The sequence below is a fragment of the Sphaeramia orbicularis genome, chromosome 19 (assembly GCF_902148855.1).
Source record: "Sphaeramia orbicularis chromosome 19, fSphaOr1.1, whole genome shotgun sequence".
NCBI lineage: Eukaryota > Metazoa > Chordata > Actinopteri > Kurtiformes > Apogonidae > Sphaeramia > Sphaeramia orbicularis.
Window position 1 is genome coordinate 2245391 of NC_043975.1, and position 7524 is coordinate 2252914.

At 41.6% G+C, this 7524-nt stretch overlaps 1 pseudogene; it reads right to left on the bottom strand.

Moving 5' to 3' along the window:
- Window positions 1-1455: 1455 nt before the first annotated feature.
- LOC115439266 (chromobox protein homolog 2-like) lies at window positions 1456-6541 on the bottom strand (annotated as a pseudogene).
- Window positions 6542-7524: the final 983 nt, after the last annotated feature.

The following is a 7524-nucleotide window of genomic DNA, read 5'->3' on the forward strand; positions in this document are numbered from 1 at the left end:
AAACACAAATGTAACAAAACAATGAACAAGACGACAATGACGCAAACGACCTAAAAAACACCCAAAAAAATTGGCGAACAAAAAAATTAGAATAGACGCAAAACAAGACAAAAACAAAGTAAATGATGCAACGAAGGGAAAATGACGAGAAAACCTTCTTTAAAAAAATCTTTATCACTTGTAAAACTCAAACGCACAAACTTAAGATACGACACAGACTGGTTTTTCTTTTGGTTTATTTCCGATTCCTTGAAAATGGCGGAGGCACAGGCTACGAGTATCTGAAGCTAAAGCCGACATGAGCACCAGATCGACATCACATGAAAAAGACCTATTTACAAATATAAATTAACACGTTTCAACTCCGTTTCAAGTCCATATGAACATGGTAGAAAACCGCTGGAATGTGTCTGCGACAAACCAAACTGAAGCCGATTTCATTGAGCGTAGTGCAACAAATACTGTCAATAATAATAATAAAAATAAAATAATTCACATTAAAAATAGCTTTGGTCCAAAGAAAGATGATAAATAAACTGATGGGATGGAGGTTAAGCATCACTGAAACACTTCATTTCTTCTTCTTTTTCTGTAAGTTTTTCTTTTTCGTTAACATGCTGTCCCGGCTGAAGCCACGTATTTATCTCTATGAAGGTCCGACGAGCACCAAAGTCAAACTAACATCGAAGCCGAGACACGAAACCGAGGCACTGAGAGTCCACATCGGACATCCATCGGAAATAAATTCGGAAGAGAAGCGTACGGATCCAGGCGGTGTACGACCGTCCAATCACGTCGCAGTCGTGTTACAAACCCTCAGGACGAAGCACCGACTTGGACAAAACAGGTCCCAAAAAACAGTCTGGTCTCGGATCTGGATCCGCCGTTCGTACACAGGCTGCATCTGAGCGTCAGGGTTCCTACAACGTTTCAACTGTTTCCATGTGAACGGTAAAAAAGGAAGTCATCGGTACCGAAGTCCTTTGTCCAACACATGACCTTTAACTTTACCAGGAACTTTAAAAAAAGACTTGGCACGTTTCCACCAAAATTACCCAGTTAAAAAAAAAAAAAAACTTTCCCTCGACCCCAAACTTTTCCGGAAAAATGTTCCTAGTAGGACGGGATTGGCCTTTTTAGATTCCCTGACATTCTTGGGGCGGGGCTTGTGCTGAAGAACACTGATTGGTGGAACACACTGTCAGTATTCCAGACGTACATTCACCCTCTGTCTGCGAACTGGTTTATTATTATTCAGAAAATGGAGCAAAAAAAAAAAAAAGAAATGGACGAACCTGATCAAAAATAAAGAAAAAAACATTTAGAAAGTCGTCAACAGAAGAAACAAAAATAAATCAAAATAATCCACAAAATGAACAATGAACAAAAAAATAAAACAAAAAGGAAAAAAAATGAGCAAATTCAGCAACAAAGCTACAAAAATAATAAAAAAGTGAACACAATAATAAATTTCACAAAAAAAAAAAAAAAAAATTCAACAGAAAATGCTCAAAAAAGAAAAGTACACGACAGGACGCTACGAGAAGTGGACGATGACGAACATTTGATGAATTCACTTCAAAGAAATTCAGCAGGTTTTTGATTTAACGACTGGAAACAAACGAGTTTGATTGGAATAAATTTTCTGGAACTTTGTCGTGGAAACGTGAACCGTCAGGAGTCCGGCGGGTAAAAGCGGTGGTAAAAGTGGGTGGAAAAGGGGCGGATGTTTCAGTCCCGGGTCATAAAACCACAGACGGTGAGTTCATCCAAGCGTCGCGGTTGGAATGATGGCGTAGGAACCCTGAGTGTCGGCGCCGGGCGGCGGTCGGGTTCAGGAGTTAAAGAACCCGACGCTGGTGGGCGACTCCTTCACCGTCACCGTGATGAAGTTGGCGGTGACGTCAGTGACGAACACGTGCTCCAGGAGGCTGCGCGTCGGCCTCCAGTCCGTCTCCGTGTCCGAGTCGGTGGCGTGGACGCCGAGGCTGGGCCGGTTCAGCGCGAACACGGCGCCGCTCTGCTCCGACTCGCTGCTGCTCGTCTCGTCCGAGTCTCCGGTGCTGAGCTCGTTCAGGCTCCGGTTCTGGGCGCCGTGTTTCCGGTCGTCCTGGCGCCCACTGCCTTTGTCCGCCGCCCTGTCATCTCGGAGGCGGGCCTGGTCCGAGGTGCCGCCCACCGTCAGGGCCACACGCTGGCTGCCGCCCGACATCCGGGCCTCTTTGACGGTCCCCGTCGCTCCTTTGACCACGATGGCGCCTCGTAGACCGGATCTGGACGCCACGGTGCTGGTGGGCGGCGGCTTGACGCTCTGCAGGTTGAGCGCCCGGAGGCTCAGCGCCTGATTGGCTCGGTCTCGTGGCGTAGGTGACGTCGACTGTTTGAGGGCGGAGTTCTGCTGTTTGTGCTGCTGCAGGTCCATCCTCCGCTGTCCCGACGCCGAACGCTGCGTCGCCGTCTGACCTGCGCCAAAGCTGCCGTGCAGGCTGAGCGGCGCCGACGCTGCCGCCGGTTTGAGCGGCGCCTTCAACTCCGGACCGTTCTTACTCTGCGAGGACGGGCTGGCTCTGTGGGCGGGGCCAGATGTGGAGGAGGCGGGCAGCGAGCGGCCGGGCCACACCACGCTCAGAGACCCGGGTTTGGAGGCTCCGGTCTGGGAGAAGGAGCTGGAGGTCTGGGAGGCACCGTCGTCTCTGGAGGTCCGGCTCAGCCCGGTGTACGTGAAGCTGGCGGGCTGAAGCGGTTTTCTTGAACCCCGGGCCGAGGCTCGTCCCGGGTCAGGTCCCGGGTCGGGTCCCGGTGCGGTCGGACCGGCAGGTGGTGGCGTGGCGGCGGAGGGGGAGGGGCCAGCGGTCTGGACTTGGCCTGGCGGAGCACCCTCAGGTCCGGGTGCAGAGGCTTCCTCCCACGTTTCTTCTTGTGGGGCGGGTCCGGTTTGGCGAGCAGGATCTGAGGCCTCTTCTGGGGGACGGGGGGGACCCGAGGGCCCGGCTTGGACTTCTTGGTGTGATCTTCATCGTCGTCGTCGTCAGAGGAGGAGGGGGAGGACAACAGGCCGGAGGAGGACGAGGACGAGGAGCGGCTGTCTTTGGTCACGGCCGGCGCCGGAGGCTGAAACAAAACACAGCGTTTCAAACATGAGTCTCCATAGCAACCATTCACAGCCAGACACTGATCCGCAAAGCATTCTGGGAGAAAGAGTTTCCAGGACGAGGAAAAGGTTCTGATTCATCCCAAACCCTGACCTTTTCCTAAACCTTACGGAGCAGGTGTGGAGTTTATGCGACACATTTAATCCAATTAAAACCATAAAACAAACAATAAACGAACCACGACGACAAAACAATGAAACAAAACCAATAAACACTATGACTAAACTAACGCCTATATCTGTACATGTAGGACGAACAGTGGACACAAATGAACGACAGGATTAACTCCAGTCAGCTGTCTGGTGTTTGGATAGTTGTCTTTAGGGGCTTTTACCAGGATCTTGCGTGGTCGTCCTCGGGGCCTCTTGCCTTTCTTCTGGAACAGCAGCTCTCGTTCCTGTTCCCTGAAGAAAAACATGGACACATTAAAACACGGAATCAGCGGTAAAATAAACACAGTCTGGACAGGCTGTCATCTGTGAGAACAAAGCTATGGAAGACGATGACGATGATGATTTTTATTATGATTATAAAAGCCAGGTGGCCTCTGTGTGTGTGTGTGTGTGTCTCAGGTATGACACTAACTCCGTACACAGCTGACTGCTGCAGTTTGTCATACTTGTGTATTTTTGCTCAGTGAACAGACTAATGAAAACAGTAAGTTGATCGGACCCATATTTTGTCAGATGTTACTAATTTTGAATACAACAGTCTTACAATCCCGTTGCTATGTCCACAACGCTTTGGCGGTGACTGCTGGACAAATGTGGTACAGCATCCATGAATACACAACAGCATAAGAACGACCACATCTAGAACCTGTGGATCCACACGGGTCAACAAGCTAGTTTTTATGACCCCGCCCCCAAAAGGGAGGCAAGGGCGATTGTTTTTGGTTCAGTTTGTTTGTTTGTTTGTTTGTTTGTTTACACTTTAGCAGCAAAACTACAGGTTGAATTCAGACCAAACTGGGTTTATAGATTACCAGTGACCCAAAATAGATCTCATTACATTTTGGCAAAAGTGGGTCAAAGTTCAAATTTTTTGTAGGAATTTTTTAATTCTTTTTTTTTCGTTTACTTATAATAGGTAAAATTTCACATGTCTATAAAAACATCAATTTTGCTTCAATTTACTTCAAACTTCACACATATATAGAGGCAACTGATATGACATCAGCGCACGCATACACATGATGACATCAGCTGGATCGATGACAAAATAAACTACAATATGTGTGGGGCGGGGCTTGTTGTACCTGGAACCACCTGTTATTGTAGATTATTGTGGTAAATAACCATATAATAACAACAACAACAACAAAAACAGGAAACACTGATGATAAACAATAAATGACAATTCAATAAAACAATTAAAATATAATCAACTTGAAACACACACACACACACACACACCAGCTGCATTTAAATGAACCTTCACTATTCTGATACACTGAAATAACAGTTTCACACATCTACTGTAATAATAATAATAATAATAATAATAATAATAATAATAATAATAATAATAATAATAATTACAGTGCTCAGACCTCTTATGAAAAGCTGCCAGGAGCCTGGGGTCCAGAATGTTCTCCTCCGGTTCCCAGCTGTTGTGTCTGGAAATAAAAGCACAGAACCACAGATAAATAAACCACATTAACCCTCCAGTTTTCACCAACACCCAGACAGACACACACACATTCTATTCTATTCTATTCTATTCTATTCTATTCTATTCTAACCCATCACAGGTCCAGACTGGATGAACATCTGCTCAGTATTTGTTTTTTTTTTCTCAGTATTTTCTTAATTGTGTTTTATTTTTATTCGTTTTCTCACTATATTTAGTTCAGTTCTAATGATTGTTTTCAGTGTTTTTCCATGTAGTGTGTGTTCTTTCAGTACTTTATTGTTTTTGCTTTATTGTCCTTATTATATTGTTCATTTTCTTTAATATGTTGTTAATTTTTCCATTATTCTTTTAATTCCTTTCAGTATTTTCTTCACTTTGTGCACATTTCTTCAGTATTTTGTTGGTTTTGGTAAAAAAAATTTTATTGTATTTTCTTTATTATATTTATATTGTCTCAGTATTTTTTTGTCCAGTGCATTCCATTATTTTCCTCATTTCTCTTTGTTGTTGTTTTCTTCATTTATTTTTCTATATTTTTCTCATTATTTTCTCTGCTTTTTTTCTGCTTCTTCACTTCGTGTACATTTTTTTCAGTATTTTGGAGGTTTTGCTTCATTTTTTTTTACTGTATTTTCTTTATTATGTTATTATTGTCTCAGCATTTTTTTGTTCAGTGCATCCATTATTTTCCTCATTTATGTTTATTTTCTTCTTTTCCCTCAGCATTTCTTTGATTTTTCTATATTTTTCTAATGTTTTATTTTTATTTATTTTCTCACCATATTTAGTTCATTTCTAATGATTGTTTTCAGTGTTTTTCCATTTAGTGCGTGTTCCCTCTGTAGTTTATTGTTTTTGCTTTATTGTCCTTATTATATTGTTCATTTTCTTTAATATGTTGTTAATTTTTCCATTATTCTTTTAATTCCTTTCAGTATTTTCTTCACTTTGTGCACATTTCTTCAGTATTTTGTTGGTTTCGGTAATTTTTTTTACTGTATTTTCTTTATTATATTAATATTGTCTCAGTATTTGTTTGTCCAGTGCATTCCATTATTTTCCTTATTTATTTTTGTTGTTATTTTCTTTATTGTCCCACAGTATTTCATTGATTTTTCTCAATTTTTCTCATTATTTTCGGTGTTTTTTCCTGTTTCTTTCGCTATAACGTTTTCAGATCCACATCCCAGACTCTGTTCTCCGGACCCGGACCCCAGACCCCGGGTCCCGGACCTCGGACCCGGTTCCGTTGCCGGTTCTCCGTCGGTTTTCGTCGTAACGGACACAAATGGCTGCTGCGGCTCCGTTAAACCCCGCTCCGTTTTCCACAACAAACCGCGGGTCCGGTCTGGGTCTAAACCCGGACCGGGAAGGGGGGGGTGGGGGTCCCCGGGGGCCGGTCGGTCCCGGTGTGGCCGAGGCCCCGGGGCCCGTGCGCGTCCCGGTTCGGTCGGTGTTCGGTGGGTTTGTCTGTTGTGTTTACGGTGTTAGCCTGTTAGCTTAGCATACTCACTTGGACGACCATCCTCTCCACTTCACCAGATACTCAAACTTCCCCTGCGGAGACACACAAAGGCCGGTCACAACCAGCACCCACACCCCGGACCCGACCCCCGGGCCCCGGACCCGACCCGACGAACGACCCGCTCACCTTCCGCGGCCGTTTGCTCAGGATGCACTCGGCATCGAACACCTGGCCCACCGTGACCCCCTCCATGACTGCGGAGACTGGAGCCGCACGGCCACCGTAGGCGCACGAGACCAGACGAAAAGCGAAGCGACAAACACACGGTGGAAGAAGCGGAAATAATAATAATAATAATAATAATAATAATAATAATAATAATAATAATAATAATAATAATAAATACTACTACTATTAATAAAAATAATAATAATAATAATAATGAAAATACTACCACTACTACAACTAATAATACTACTAAAACTACGACTGTTATTATTATTATTATTGTTATTAATAATAATAATAATAATAATAATAATAATAATAATAATAATAATAATAATAAATACTACTACTATTAATAAAAAAAAAGATAATAATGAAAATACTACCACTACTACAACTAATAATACTACTAAAACTACGACTGTTATTATTATTATTGTTATTATTAATAATAATAATAATAATAATAATAATAATAATAATAAATACTACTACTATTAATAAAAATAATAATAATAATAATAATAATAATAATGAAAATACTACCACTACTACAACTAATAATACTACTAAAACTACTACTACTATTAATAGAAATAAAATAGTTTATTGATATTTTCTTTTATAATCGGGCACAGGTTTTGTTCAACTTTAAACTTTTTTATTTTTTCATTTTTAATGACTACTCTAAATCTTTATATCTTTGTTCTTGCATGACCTTTTTTTCATTTTGTTGATTATTTACTTCATTCATTGAACATTTTTGTTAATATGATTGATTGAATGCTTAATTTGTTCATTTAGTCTTGGTTTTATTGAATATTTTTCTTTGATTGTTTTGGATATTTTTTGTTTCTTTAATTCATTGTCTTAAATTGAATTTCTAATTTCATTTTTTTGATCATTATTTTCTACGGATTTTTCTCCATTAGGTTTATTTTAGTACTAATTTTGTTGTTTCTGTCAATATTTTCTACTTTTTTCTTCTTTTTTTTTTTTTTGTGGATTTGCTTTAATTCGCCCCTTCATGACATGTCATAAAAT